At 41.4% G+C, this 16,368-nt stretch overlaps 1 protein-coding gene across 4 annotated transcripts in view; it reads left to right on the plus strand.

Moving 5' to 3' along the window:
* The first annotated feature begins 984 nt into the window (after window positions 1-984).
* lis1a (Lissencephaly-1 homolog A) overlaps window positions 985-16,368 on the plus strand; it is a 74,143-nt gene continuing 58,759 nt past the window's right edge. The window contains 3 exon segments of one of the 4 annotated variants that reach the window (NM_001140383.1): window positions 1,177-1,294; window positions 1,411-1,491; window positions 2,187-2,327. The gene's annotated coding sequence lies outside the window, so the exon portion shown is untranslated. 4 annotated transcript variants of the gene reach the window in all.

The raw sequence follows: 16,368 nt of genomic DNA on the forward strand, positions 1-16,368 counted from the left end.
ACGTGTATTTTCCAAGATAGCACATCGAATCACCTAAGCAGCACACAAGAAACCACCAATCGAGCTGTCTATTTACTACGTAGAAAAATAGAAGGTTCTGACCATCAACATTTCATAGATGCACTGACACTGAGCGGGGTTGTCTTTGCCCTCTCGTCTAGTGGGGAGAAAAATAGGTCCTATGGGGCAAAGACAGTGCAAATATGGTCCCTATCACCTGTGTAGATGGCTGTCTAACTCAACGAGGGTTTGTCAGTTTGTGGTTTCATTCTTCTGTTTTCTCTCTGACCTTGAACTGATGAGATTTCTTCTGCACATTTCTAGTGTTAAAGTCTACTTCCCTGGCTGTGTGGTACCTGTCTGTTGCTCTTTACAAAATAACAATTATATTATTTTTGGTCTTGAGTATGCTTTTGTATTAAAATGAATAAAGAAAACTAGCAAATAACACTTGGCTTGGATTTTTAACAACTACTCATTTACATTTTAGATTGAGATGATGTGATCCGCCCTAATCAAACGTTTCTGTATCCGGCTTCTTTTATTTAACCTTTATTAAACTACGCATGTCAGTTAAGAACAAAATCTTATTTACAATGATGACCTATCCCAGCCAAACCCTAACCCGGACGACGCTGGGCCAATTGTGCGCTGTCCTATGGGACTCCCAATCACGGCCGGTTGTAATACAGCCTGGAATCGAACTAGGGTCTGTAGTGACGCATCTAGCACTGAGATGTAGTGCCATAGACCGCTGTGCCATTCTTGGACATGCAATTAGATGCAGTCATATCATTATCATGCATTTCAATTGTAACGACTGGTTGCTTATCTCTGCTAGCCTACAGGTGACCTGTCACACAAATGTTACACTACGTAATTCATAGACCTATGGCACGTCATCAAGAGAGATCAAATTATGATAACATTCTGGAATCTGAATATCCACTATAAACAGGCGTCAATGACACCATTGACAGAGGCTGGCTAATGATGTGTTGTCAAAAATAGTGAGTGTTTACAGCTATTAAGTAAAATGATGGTAGTTTATCAGTGGGTGTTATTTAAGTAGGGCTGTGAGCGAAGGCGTACGCGCGCGTCGCTGTCAGTTTGCGAACGCAAGCGCGTCACCGACTCCGAAGGCAACTGTGGTAAGTAAAACAAGGATTGGTAGAGAGACAACTCGGCATACTTTGAACTCGAGATCAGAAGTCCCTTAATTTGGAACAAAAAACATCATCTTGGCTTTTATAACTGGCCGAACTTGTTAAAGGTCTTCAGGAGAAACTATAGGGTAAGTGTAAATTATTTTGCATCAGATATTGAGTATCGAAGAAATGCTAGGTGGGGAAAATGACGATGTGGCTGTAATTTTTGCGCCTCCTTTCTATGTCTCAAAATGGCGGACAGGCCGATTGGAGCAGCAGGTAGCTGGTCATCAGAGTTGTAAATGACTGTGCTAACCAACTAGTAGCACTGGTCGATTTGCATGTAAGTAACTTATTAACCTGCTTTAAGTTCCCATTTGATTCTAAGTTGCACCTATTTTTCCAAGTGTTTATCAAATTGATTCGATAATTTGATAAACTTTACAGCTCACTACAAGGCAGCCAGGTAGCTAACTAATGTTGTTCAGACAGTGGAAATAAACATCAATTATGTGTGTAGGTAGCTAACATAATTACGTAGTTTATGCACAGACTTGTTGTAATATCTTTTATCGATGTAGCTAGCTAACTTCTATTTTGCAGAGTACATTGGTGAAGTTCAATTCATTACTTCAACTCGCATTCGAATTGTTAGGCTAGCTACTGTGCGCGCTCTAGTCTAGTCTACCTTGCGTTCGCTTGGCGATCATATGTAGGTCATGATTTGAGACAGTTATTATTAAACATACCGGCTACAAATACTTACCAACTAATGTGTGGTGTTGTCGAGTGTAAAACGACATCTAGCTATCTACTTGAACACTTTGTGACAAGCTAGATAACTTTAGCTAGGTAACGTTACCCACGATTTTAGAATGTTCAATAATGGAAAAGGGCGTATACAATCGGTTGTATTTAATTTATTTTGACAGCTATTTAGTAAGTAACTAGCTTAGTCTAAATATGTTATTTTCCTAGTATTGGCCGAATGTCATGTGAAACAATGGATGTAGTCTGACATTTTGATACCTTTTTTAGCTCCGCTAGCTACCAAGCTAGTTGTATGTTTCCTGTGTAGCCACTGGCTAGCCTACGCCATCCATAACGTTACATCCAGGCAATTGGACAACTTGGAAAACCTTTTGTGATCTGTCATCAGCAAGGCTCTACATTAGACCGGTAACGTTTTTACAGAAATCATTCACTGCAAGTTGGCTCTGTTTCACGAATGATCTAAGTCTGAATTTATGCATTCAGTTTATAAAAATAAGGGTGGAGCACAGTGGTGAAAAAAGAGTTGAAGGAAAACTACAACTTGCATTGACCAATAACTTCAGCTTGAAACCTATGTTTTCTAAAATACTTTTTCCTTTTATTTGGGGATTGATATTGATTGAGGATCTACTATAGTTTCAGTTTGATCACATGTGGGTTGAAAGGCAGTGATACCCTCTATTTGGTTAGAGGAGATGCCACCCCTCTCCTACTGCAGAATGGATCCTTCAGCCTGCATCGCTTTCCACTGAAACTGACAAGTCATTCTCTTCCTCGCCCGCCTTGTGGATGGTACCTCTGTCTTGTTTGTAGCCAGGATCCTTTGCTATACAGTCCTCCGCCCCTTAATGTACCATTTCATCCTGGACAGACCAGAGCTTGGCTACGCCTGTAAGGATTGCTGCAGCAGCTGATGCAACTGAAATGATGATGGAATTGTTTTAGCAGTGGAGCTTCAATTAATAACTCGGTAGCTATATTTCCTCCTTCAGTTGTAGCTAATGTGGTTCTATGGTTTCTATATCTATGCTGGTGAACCCTACTTGGTTGAATAGGTAAAGTCACTTGATGTAAGCAATCAGAGATGTTGACGTTGTAAGATCTGATAATAGGCTACTTGTTTGTGGTTGCTGGCTTGACAACCTTCCAGACTCAGTTAGAAAATAAAGCACATTATTATCATGAGAATATAAACACGTGCTGCCTCAAACGTATCTATTGTTGTGCAAAATGGCTAATCAGTAATCATTGAAATTGTTTCTCATAATGGCCTCAATACACACATGCTGTATTTGGCTGTTATCAGAGGTGGGACTATGTCAACTGGACTGAATGTTCAGCCTGCCTTTCAGTTCTTTGAGTAGTACCTGACCAATAGCGACATCGAAAATTTGTTTTTTCAGGTTGCTCTGGGGAGGGTGTTTCATTACCCTCTGTGGAGGAGGAGGCAGGGTAAGGGAGAGGATGAGGCAGGGTGTGTCATTTTTGTTAATGCCGAGTGTCTCACTGACAGTCAGCACCAGATGCCCACGTTACCCTGATTTGCGCTCCAGCCCAGAGGTCACAGTAGGATGGTGGCTGACCTTCAGCACAGGAGGACTGGTCTAACACACACACACACACACACACACACACACACACACACACTGCTAGTAATGACCTGCCAGGCCAGCAGCTCCCCTCCTTTCTCTGGATCGGGGACAGCCAGGTTGGGTTCACCTTCACATGACGGCTTGGTGCCACTGCTCATTCAATGGGTTTGTATTGGAAATAAGTCTTTCCAGGATTCTGTAATCCCACATATTTTTATCAATAATTTCCTGCATATTATGCGAGGACTTGGAGATCACTGCACTATTTCCGCATAAGTCAAATCATCGTAATATTGTTGCATAAAACTGACCCATCACCGCAGTACAAAAAGGCCTGCTATTTCAACCTATCACTGCACATTTACTGCATAATTTGGTTCAATCAAGCCAACTCTCACCCAAGAATGTTCCCCAAATTTGTCAATAAATGCATATGTCAGAATTGCCTTAGCAAAATCAGGCATTTTTGCCAGAAAATCCTGGGAAGACTGGGAAATATTTTGACAGTATGTGTAATATCTGTCATCTCATGCCATTGTTCTATATAGCAGCTTGATTCCCAAATCCTGTAATGCATAACTAAAAATGGATAATGTCTTTATCCTTGATTTGCACAGTGCACTGCATAGCCTACATGGATCAATTGAAAATGTACTGAAAACCCTTAATTTTGTCTTTGTTCTCATCAGTTTAATGTTGGCCTATGCAGTCAACTTGGATTTGTTAAGTAGCCTTATTCTATGCAATTTTGGTGCATTTTAAAGCACTTTGAGATTAATTATGTAATGAATAGCATTATAAAAGTTTGTCTTGAGTCAGTGTTTTAGCTACCACTCACTGATGTGTTGCCCTGGCCTGTAGCAGCACCTCTTCTCAGATTCTCCCAGTCCTGTTTGTAGCACAGACCACAGTGTTGCTTCTGAGCACAGCACTTCCCCAGAGGATGTTTACTTTGATCTGCTAATCATGGCTTTTCTATCAGGGGATTCTGACAGCATTGATGGCCAGACCATGCTTTATTGGCTTCACTTTGCTTCTCGGCAGCAGCAGTGCACATTCAGTCACTGCACTCGATCATGGTTCCTCCCTCCTGCCATCTGTTTCAATTGGACTGCTTAAATATGCATGGAAGGAAGAATAGCCAAGATTGACTTCTCTCACAACTCTCGCTAGGATGTGGCTTGTCAACAAGGCTAAGATATGTTCCGTTTATGTGTTAAGTTTAAGAATGAATGCTTTATGTGAATGAATAGTAGCAGCAGCTTTCCATTTTATCCCTGGATACTTTAGCTTGTATAATAGCCATTGCAGCCAGCCCAGTTGATAACCCCTGGAAGACTGCACTGTGTGCCAGATGTTCAATCCCGTCATTAGCAATTAGTGATAAAGCTCTTCAAATAATTTCTGCAGGAGTGCCCTGCCCGCCTAGAAGGGAAATACTGTGCAAAGCTGGTAATTATTTACAGAATAACTAGCTCAAATCCCATCTGCATGTATGTAGCCTAGGCTATGTTGGAGGTTCTGGCTGTTCCAGCTGTTATTTTAGAAGAGATTTCACCCCCCCCCCAACATGCTGGTGTTATGGCAGGGCAGCTTATTCAGTGTGTTGGTGCGTGATGATAGCGGGGTGATCAGGCAGTGGCTTGGGTGGTTGTTGTCCCCGATTTATCTTTTTGGCTTTCCTGTGACATTGGGTGGTGTAGGGGTCCTGGAGGGCAGGTAGTTTGCCCCCGGTGATGCGTTGTGCTGACCTCGCTACCCTCTGGAGAGCCTTGCGGTTGTGGGCGGAGCAGTTGCCGTACCAGGCAGTGATACAGCCCGACAGGATGCTCTCGATTGTGCACCCGTAAAACCCTCAAACTTTTATGTGCCAAAACAAATTTCTTCAGCCTCCTGAGCTTGAGAAGGCGCTGTTGATGTAGCGCCTTCTTCACCACACTGTCTGTGTGGGTGGACCATTTCAGTTTGTCCGTGATGTGTACGCCGAGGAACTTGGACGTTTTCCACCTTCTCCACTACTGTCCCGTTGATGTGGATGGGGTGTGCTCCCTCTGCTGTTTCCTGAAGTCCACGATCATCTCCTTTGTTTTGTTGAGTGTGAGGTTATTTTCCAGACACCACACTCCGAGGGCTCTCACCTCCTCCCTATAGGCTGTCTCGTCATCGTTGGTATTCAAGCCTACTACTGTTGTCATCTGCAAACTTGATGATTGTGTTGGAGGCGTGCTTGGCCATGTAGTCATGGGTGAACAGGGAGTACAGGAGGGGGCTGAGCACACACCCTTGTGGGGCCCCAGAGTGGAGGATCAGCGGAGTGGAGGTGATGTTTCCTACCTTCACCACCTGGGTGCGGCTCGTCAGGAAGTCCAGGACCCAGTTGCACAGTGTGGGGTTGAGACCCATGGTCTCGAGCTTAATGACGAGCTTGGAGGGTACTGTGGTGTTGAATGCTGAGCTGTAATCGATGAACAGCATTCTTACATAGGTATTCCTCTTGTCCAGGTGGGTTAGGGCAGTGCAGTGTGATTGCATCTGTGGACTAAAGGTCGACCGATTTAATTGGGGCTGATTTCATAAGTTTTCATAACAATCGGTAATCGGTTTTTTTTTTGGGCACTTTTTTTTTTAACCTTTATTTAACTAGGCAAGCCAGATTAACCTGTTAGGGATAGGGGGCAGTATTTACACGGCCGGATAAAAAACGTACCCGATTTAATCTGGTTATTACTACTGCCCAGAAACTAGAATATGCATATAATTATTGGCTTTGGATAGAAAACACCCTAAAGTTTCTAAAACTGTTTGAATGGTGTCTGAGTATAACAGAACTCATATGGCAGGCAAAAACCTGATAATATTCCTTACAGGAAGTGGCCTGTCTGACAATTTCTTGGGCTTCTTGACTCTCTTTATTTAAAACTGAGGATCTTTGCTGTAACGTGACACTTCCTACGGCTCCCATAGGCTCTAAGAACCCGGGAAAAAGCTGAATGATGTCTTTGCAGCCCCTTGCTGAAAAACATTAGCGCATTTGGATGGTGGTCGATCAGAGTACAATGAGACTGAGGCGCGTGCACGAGGCGAGCCCATGTTTTTATTTTCTCTGAATTTGAACTAAAACAACGACTCCCGGTCGGAATATTATTGCTTTTTTTACGAGAAAAATGGCATAAAAATTGATTTTAAACAGCGGTTGACATGCTTCGAAGTACGGTAATGGAATATTTAGAATTTTTGTCACGAAACGCGTCGGGCGCGTCACCCTTATTTACCCTTCGGATAGTGTCTTGAACGCACAAACAAAACAGAGGATATTTGAACAAAACTATGGATTATTTTGAACCAAACCAACATTTGTTATTGAAGTAGAAGTCCTGGGAGTGCATTCTGACGAAGAACAGCAAAGGTAATCACATTTTTCTAATAGTAAATCGGAGTTTGGTGAGGGCTAAACTTGGTGGGTGTCTAAATAGCTAGCCCGTGATGGCTGGGCTATCTACTCAGAATATTGCAAAATGTGCTTTCGCCGAAAAGCTATTTTAAAATTGGACATAGCGATTGCATAAAGGAGTTCTGTATCTATAATTCTTCAAATAATTATGTTTTTTGTGAACGTTTATCTTGAGTAATTTAGTAAATTCACCGGAAGTTTGCGGGGGGGTATGCTAGTTCTGAACGGCACATGCTAATGTAAAAAGCTGTTTTTTGATATAAATATGAACTTGATTGAACAAAACATGCATGTATTGTATAACATAATGTCCTAGGGTTGTCATCTGATGAAGATAATCAAAGGTTAGTGCTGCATTTAGCTGTGGTTCGGGTTTATGTGACATATGCTAGCTTGAAAAATGGGTGTCTGATTATTTCTGGCTGGGTACTCTGCTGACATAATCTAATGTTTTGCTTTCGTTGTAAAGCCTTTTTGAAATCGGACAGTGTGGTCAGATTAACGAGAGTCTTGTCTTTAAAATGGTGTAAAATAGTCATATGTTTGAGAAATTGAAGTAATAGCATTTCTAAGGTATTTGAATAACGCGCCACGGGATTCCACTGGCTGTTGAGTAGGTGGGATAGCCCAGAGAGGTTAAGAACACATTCTTATTTTCAATGACGGCCTAGGAACGGGGGTTAACTGCCTTGTTCAGGAGGGATTAGGGGGTTCGTTTTTGCAACCTTCTGGTTACTAGTCCAATGCTCTAACCACCTGCCTTACATTGCACTCCACGAGGAGCCTGCATGGCAGGCTGACTACCTGTTACGCGAGGGCAGCAAGAAGCCAAGGTAAGTTGCTAGCTAGCATTAAACGTATCTTATAAAAAACGATCAATCTTAACATAATCACTAGTTAACTACACATGGTTGATGATATTACTAGTTTATCTAACGTGTCCTGCGTTGCATATAATCGATGCGGTGCCTGTTCATTTCTCTTTGAATCACAGCCTACTTCGACAAACGGGTGATTTAACAAGCGCATTTGCGAAAAAAGCACTGTCGTTGCACCAATGTACCTAACCATAAACGTCAATGGCTTTCTTTAACCTCTTACATCTAGACGTTCCGCTATCGGAACACCTGCTCCAATATCCAATGATAGGCGTGGCGCGAATTACAAATTCCTCAAAAATACAAAAACTTCAATTTTTCAAACATATGACTATTTCACAGCATTTTAAAGACAAGACTCTCCTTTATCTAACCACACTGTCCGATTTCAAAAAGGCTTTACAACGAAAGCAAAACATTATTTCTGGCTTGGTACTCTGCTGACAATCTAATCAGACACCCATTTTTCAAGCTAGCATATAATGTCACAAAAACCCAGAAGACAGCTAAATGCAGCACTAACCTTTGATCTTCATCAGATGACACACCTAGGACATTATGTTATACAATACATGCATGTTTTGTTCAATCAAGTTCATATTTATATCAAAAAACAGCTTTTTACATTAGCATGTGACGTTCAGAACAAGCATACCCCCCGCAAACTTCCGGGGAATTTGCTAACAATTTACTAAATTACTCACGATAAACGTTCACAAAAAGCATAACAATTATTTTAAGAATTATAGATACAGAACTCCTCTATGCACTCGATATGTCCGATTTTAAAATAGCTTTTGGTGAAAGCACATTTTGCAATATTCTAAGTACATAGCCCAGGCATCACGGGCTAGCTATTTAGACACCTGGCAAGTTTAGCACTCACCAATATGAGATTTACTATTATAAAAGTTTGATTACCTTTTGTTGTCTTCGTCAGAATGCACTCCCAGGACTGCTACTTCAATAACAAATGTTGGTTTGGTCCAAAATAATCCATCGTTATATCCGAATAGCGGCGTTTTGTTCGTGCGTCCCAGACACTATCCGAAATGGTAAATCAGGGTCGCGCGCATGGCGCAATTTGTGACAAAAAAAATCTAAATATTCCATTACCGTACTTCGAAGCATGTCAACCGCTGTTTAAAATCCATTTTTATGCCATTTTTCTCGTAAAAAAGCGATAATATTCTGACCGGGAATGTCCATTTAGCTAAACAGAGGAAAGAAAACAAAGCTTTCGGTCGACGCGGGCACGAGCCTGAGTCTCACAGTACTGTAACCAGCCACTACCCAAACGCGCTACTTTGTTTCAGCCAGAGCCTGCAAAGCCACGATTCAGCGTTTTGCCGCCTTCTGAGAGCCTATGACAGCCGTAGGAAGTGTCACGGGACAGCTAAGATCCTCACTCTTCAATAAACAGAGACAAGAAGAACGACACCTTGTCAGACAGGCCACTTCCTGCATGAAATCTTCTCAGGTTTTTGCCTGCCATTTGAGGTCTGTTATACTCAGACACCATTCAAATAGTTTTAGAAACTTTAGGGTGTTTTCTATCCAAAGCCAATAATTATATGCATATTCTAGTTACTGGGCAGGAGTAGTAACCAGATTAAATCGGGTACGTTTTTTATCCAGCCGTGAAAATACTGCCCCCTAGCCATAACAGGTTAAAATCAATACACAAGTATATATTTTTAAACCTGCATATTTAGTTACTATTGCCTGCTAACATGAAATTGTCACTTCTCTTGCGTTCTTTGCCTGGCTCGTTGCGAACTAATTTGCCGGAATTTTACTTAATTATGACATACCATTGAAGGTTGTGCAATGTAACAGGAATATTTAGACTTAGGGATGCCACCCGTTAGATAAAATACGGACCGGTTCTGTATTTCACTGAAAGAAAAAAGCGTTTTGTTTTCGAGATGATAGTTTCCGGATTCGACCATATTAATGACCTAAGGCTTGTATTTTTGTGTGTATTATAATTACGTCTATGATTTGATAGAGCAGTCTGACTGAGCGGTGGTAGGCACCAGCAGGCTCGTAAGCATTCATTCAAAATAGCACTTTCGTGCGTTTTGCCAGCAGCCCTTCGCAATGCATTGCGCTGTTTATGACTTCAAGCCTGTCAACTCCCAAGATTAGGCTGGTGTAACTGATGTGAAATGGCTAGCTAGTTAGCGGGTGCGCGCTAATTGCGTTTCAAACGTCACTCGCTCTGAGACTTGGGAGTGGTTGTTCCCCTTGCTCTGCATGGGTAACGCTGCTTCGAGGGTGGATGTTGTCGATGTGTTCATGGTTCGAGCCCAGGTAGGAGCGAGGAGAGGGACGGAAGCTATACTGTTACACTGACAATACTAAAGTGCCAATAAGAACATCCAATAGTCAAAGGTATATGAAATACAAATCGTATAGAGAGATTGTCCTATAATTCCTATAATAACTACAACCTAAAACTTCTTACCTGGGAATATTGAAGACTCATGTTAAAAGGAACCACCAGCTTTCATATGTTCCCATGTTCTGAGCAAGGCACTTAAACGTTAGCTTTCTTACATGGCACATATTGCACTTTTACTTCTCCAACACTTTGTTTTGCATTATTTAAACCAAATTGAACAAGTTTCATTATTTATGAGGCTAAATTGATTTTGATGTGTTATATTAAGTTAAAATAAGTGTTCATTCAGTATTGTTGTAATTGTCATTACAAATGTAAAAAAATTGGCCGATTAATCGGCAGCAACTTTTTTGGGCCTCCAATAATCAGTATCGGCGTTGAAAAATCATAATCGGTCGACCTCTACTGTGGACCTATTGGGGAGATAAGCAGATTGGAGTGTGTCTAGAGTGTCAGGTATGGTGGTGATATGATCCTTGACCAGTCTCAAACACTTCATGATGACGGAATTGAGTGCTACAGAGCGATGGTAGTTTAGCTCAATGGTGGCCCTTCTTGAAGCATGTGGAAACAGCAGACTGGGATAGGGTTTGATTGAATATGTCTGTAAACACACCAGCCAGCTAGTCTGTGCGTGCTCTGAGGACGCGGCTAGGGATGCTGTCTGGGCCGGTAGCCTTGCGAGGGTTAACAGGTTTATGTTTTACTCATGTTGGCTGTGGTGAAGGAGAGTCTGTAGGTTTTGGTAGCGGGCAGTGTCAGTGGCACTGTATTGTCCTCAAAGCGAGCAAAGAAGTTGTTTACTTCGTCTGGGAGCAAGACATCGGTGTCTGCGATTGGGATGGTTTTCTTTTTTGTAATCTGTGATTGACTGTAGACCCTGCCACATACATCTTGTTTCTGAGCTGTTGAATTGCGACTCAACTTTGTCTCTATACTGACGCATAGCTTGTTTGATTGCCTTGCGGAGGGAATAGCTACTCTTTGTATTCGGTCATGTTTCCAGTCGCCTTGCCATGATTAAACACAGTGGTTTGCGCTTTCTGTTTTGCGCGTATGCTGCCATCATTCCACAGTTTCTGGTTAGGGAAGGTTTTAATAGTCACCGTGGGTACAACATCACCGATGCACTTGTTAACCTCTCTAGGCTAGGCGGGACGAATTCGTCCCACCTACGTAACAGCCACTGCTATCTGGTGGCGCGATTTTCAAAACCTTAAAAATCCTATTACTTCAATTTCTCAAACATATGACTATTTTACAGCCATTTAAAGATAAGACTCTCGTTAATCTAACCACACTGTCCGATTTCAAAAAGGCTTTACAACGAAAGCAAAACATTAGATTATGTCAGCAGAGTACCAAGCCAGAAATAATCAGACACCCATTTTTCAAGCCAGCATATAATGTCACCAAAACCCAGAAGACAGCTAAATGCAGCACTCACCTTGATGATCTTCATCAGATGACAACCCTAGGACATTATGTTATACAATACATGCATGTTTTGTTCAATCAAGTTCATATTTATATCAAAAACCAGCTTTTTACATTAGCATGTGACGTTCAGAACTAGCATACCCCCCGCAAACTTCCGGGGAATTCGCTAACATTTTACTAAATTACTCACGATAAACGTTCACAAAAAGCATAACAATTATTTTAAGAATTATAGATACAGACCTCCTCTATGCACTCGATATGTCCGATTTTAAAATAGCTTTTTGGTGAAAGCACATTTTGCAATATTCTAAGTACATAGCCCAGCCATCACGGGCTAGCTATTTAGACACCCGGCAAGTTTAGCCTTCACCAAAATCAGATTTACTATTATAAAAGTTTGATTACCTTTTGTTGTCTTCGTCAGAATGCACTCCCAGGACTGCTACTTCAATAACAAATGTTGGTTTGGTCCAAAATAATCCATCATTATATCCGAATAGCGGCGTTTTGTTCGTGCGTCCCAGACACTATCCGAAATGGTAAATCAGGGTCGCGCGCATGGCGCAATTCGTGACAAAAAATGTCTAAATATTCCATTACCGTACTTCGACGCATGTCAACCGCTGTTTAAAATCAATTTTTATGCAATTTATCTCGTAAAAAAGCGATAATATTCCGACCGGGAATCTCCTTTTCGGCAAACAGAGGAAAAATCACAAAGACGGGGGCGGTCGGGTCACGCGCCTAAGCCCACAGTCCCTTGATCGGCCACTTGAGAAAGGCGATAATGTGTTTCAGCCTGGGGCTGGAATGACGACATTGTTTTTTCCCGGGCTCTGAGCGCCCATGGAAGACGTAGGAAGTGTCACGTTAGAGCAGAGATCCTTTGTAAAAGATAGAGATGGCAAAGAAGTTCAAGAAATGGTCAGACAGGCCACTTCCTGTAAAGGAATCGCTCAGGTTTTGACCTGCCATTTGAGTTCTGTTATACTCACAGACACCATTCAAACAGTTTTAGAAACTTTGGAGTGTTTTCTATCCAAAGCCAGTAATTATATGCATATTCTAGTTACTGGGCAGGAGTAGTAACCAGATTAAATCGGGTACGTTTTTTATCCAGCTGTGAAAATACTGCCCCCTAGCCATAACAGGTTAAACCGTTCGGACGCTACAGAAGATCTGTGGGAAGAACGATTATCGGGATGTTTCATGGTCTGATAAACACAGCTCCAGCTCTTTCACTGCAGATGCGTAAGTGTGACATTGGCAAATGCTGGTATCTCTAGCTTAAACTGGCGGGTTTCGATTAAAAAAATTACTTAATTACCTAATATAAAATTCCAGGTCCGTCAACTAAAATGTGCATATGCGAGTTAAATGGTCGCACTGTAGAGCCCTGCCTGACCACAGGGGAAAGTTGGAGAACTCTGAACAAAGACACACACATCATCTTGGCTATGATGATAATCAAGATTATTGGCATAGTCTGCTGCTGTTTCACTATTGAAATCATTCAGCAGGCCGTTTTTAAACTGTTCCTGGGTCGCTAATTATTGGTTACCAGGTTGTTAGATAGCTAGGTAACATGACTGAACAGCGTTTGGTAATGTAGCTATCTAACAACCTGGTAACCTGACAGTAGGTCTAGGCAAATGTGATTGGCATGGAAAGAAAGGAAAGGGTTCTGCTACTCATGAGATGTGACACAATGACATGCAGATCATTATGCATGTATAGTCCTTTCTCCCAGTCCTCCAGCCAAGTCACAGGTAGGCCCAAACAAATATTGGCAAATCAGCCATTCTATGCAGTTTCCTATTATACACTGAACAATATGAAGTTAAATTCAATGTTTTGTATTGCGTGTGAATTGTGAATTTCAGTGACAGGTTTTTGCGTAGCACATGCGCAGAACGTTTGGAAAACGGGAACGAGCATCTGGGGGACGTGGCGAACAGGATGCTAGAACTTATTTTTTTCCCCCCCTGTGATATCGCGATATGTCTTGATATTGTGTTACTTGGCCTGGTATTATACCGTTAGTAAAATGTTGGTATTGTGACAACACTAACTCCAACAGTGTAGTTACTACTGACAAAGAATGTTAGAGCAATGTTGAACACAATACACAAATTACACACAGAGAAGCCAGCTATTAATAGTAAAAAATATCTAGTTTGTGAAATCAACATGTTAGGTTGCACTACAGTCATTTAGCAGGCTCTTATCCAGAGCAAGCCTACTGCTTTCATGTTACCAGCCATGTAGCCCCTGCCTGGAGTGTATGACACATGGGAGCAACCATGTGTCATACAGTGTTCTATCTGCAACGTTGTGAACGATTCACCTCACTGAACAAACCCCTGAGACTTTCCCCCTGCAGTCAGTGTATGACAGGGTGGTTACCGCTGGCACGGTGATGACATCAGTGTTCATAGGTCAGGTGGTGCCCAGGGCACTTCACATTCACAGCAGAGTTCAAGCCAAAGCCCCATGTATCTTTCCTCTAGCTATCTGCTGCTGATAGCCAGTTCTGACTGCACTGCTACATCAGTGTCAAGTCCACCAACTGCTGATAAAGAACCACTGATTCCGGTATTCCTCGTTGCTGGTTTTGTGTAGAATCTATTGTATGGCTGACCCCATTTAGTTGACTGGTCAAAAAATGTAAAAAAAAAAATGGTTTGATTGGCTGTTGGTCGACCAAATTGTTTTTTGATGAGCTGTGGCAAATAAACAAATGTAATGGCACACTTGTTTGAGTGGACTAATCCATTGTTGAGGCCACAGGCATGGCACACCAGTATCACCAGTTGTACATTTACCGTTAATTACTATAGTTTCTCACCTACAGTTATAGTTTGTCTTTTCTTTGCCTCAAAAAGGTAAAGTCGGTTTTTAAATCATTGAAAAAAGGCTACGTTGAGGAACTATTGTCAATTTGAGCGATCTTTCTCTTTCTACAACCACTCAGCATGAAAGGTGAAAAAAATGTCATAAAGGCCTACCTGATTATTTACTTATGCAAATGGGGTACTGCTGTGTCTGTCTGTCAGGAGTTCACTGGTGCAGTAAACTGAGGGCCCAGAATATTTTATAAAATTGTTCCAGTTTGCTAGAGCAAGCTTCAGGCCAGACCCAAGTTAATAGTTGATACAATGTTTCAAGTCCCTTGCAGACAGGCCCTGCATAGCAAATGTGATTTATAGGATATATATTTTTGTCATGCTATTTTCTAACTGTGGGCTGCAATGTTTTTATTTATTGGCAATGGTAATAGAAGTTTTAGATTTTTCATTTAGATTTGATTAACCACATGACATTCATTTTGAGATATGAAGACTTCATTATAAATGAAAATAATAACTGGCACGCAGATCAGTAGAGATGGTATGATAACTTGGAACCGCTGGTGTAGCATATTACCTTCAACTAGAAGTTGCCTAATGGCAGAATCTGGGAAGGCCAGCAGCAGCGGGAGGAAGAGGGGCTGGTCTGGAACAGGATTTTTTTTGTCTTCTGGTTAGGCTATAATCACTGGCTCCTTTAATTTGTCTTAATTTTTAATTGCTGTGCTTAAGCATCAGACAGTAACCTACATATAGTGGATTTTATTCAAACATAGTGTGTCTGGAAAAATACATATTTAAAAAAAAATGTCTACCAATGAATTGGTCGAAAGGACAGATGACTCGGTCAACCAAGATTTTTTGTTAGGGACAGCCCTAATCTATTGACTAGGCACCCTCTGCTTTTATACGTTTTGTCTCTAGATTTGATGTAGGTACTTCTCCTGCTGCTCTGTCAAAGGGTTCCCTTTCTCTTGTAAAAAAGCAACAGGTGGAAATTCCCCAGCCTTAGGGTCACCTAGGCTACAAGTTGACTGATATAAGGAATGTATTGAATGTTCTTCCAGTAGGTTACAATTAGAGGTCGACCGATTAATCACAATGGCCGAATTATTTTCTTTATTTATTTTCTTAATTTTTTTTAAATTTAGGGCCGATTTTCAAGTTTTCATAACAATCGGTAATCTTTTTTTTTTTTACCATATTAATGACCTACGGCTCGTATTTCTGTGTGTTTATATTATAATTAAGTCTTGATATTTGATAGAGCAGTCTGACTGAGTGGTGGTAGGCAGCAGCAGGCTCGTAAGCATTCATTCAAACTGCACTTTCCTTCGTTTGCCAGCACCTTTTCGCAATGCTTGAAGCACGGTGCTGTTTATGACTTCAAGCCTATCAACTCCTGAGATTAGGCAGGAAATACTATAGTGCCTATAAGAACATCCAATAGTCAAAGGTCTATGAAATACAAATGGTATAGAGAGAAATAGTCCTATAATAACTACAACCTAAAACTCGGAATATTGACGACTCAAGTTAAAAGAACCTTTTCATATGTTCTGAGCAAGGAACTTAAACGTTAGCTTTTTTACACGGCACATATTGCACTTTTACTTTCTTCTCCAACACTTTGTTTTTGCATTATTTATTGTATTATATTAAGTTAAAATAAGTGTTCATTCATTGCCTGCGTCCGTAATGGGTCCGCGGTCAAACTACCACCCCTCATCACTGTCAAAAGCTCCCTCAAACACTTCAGCGAGCAGGCCTTTTTAATCGACCTGGCCCGGGTATCCTGGAAGGATATTGACCTCATTCCGTCAGTA

Source organism: Salmo salar, chromosome ssa09 (genome assembly GCF_905237065.1).
Source record: "Salmo salar chromosome ssa09, Ssal_v3.1, whole genome shotgun sequence".
NCBI lineage: Eukaryota > Metazoa > Chordata > Actinopteri > Salmoniformes > Salmonidae > Salmo > Salmo salar.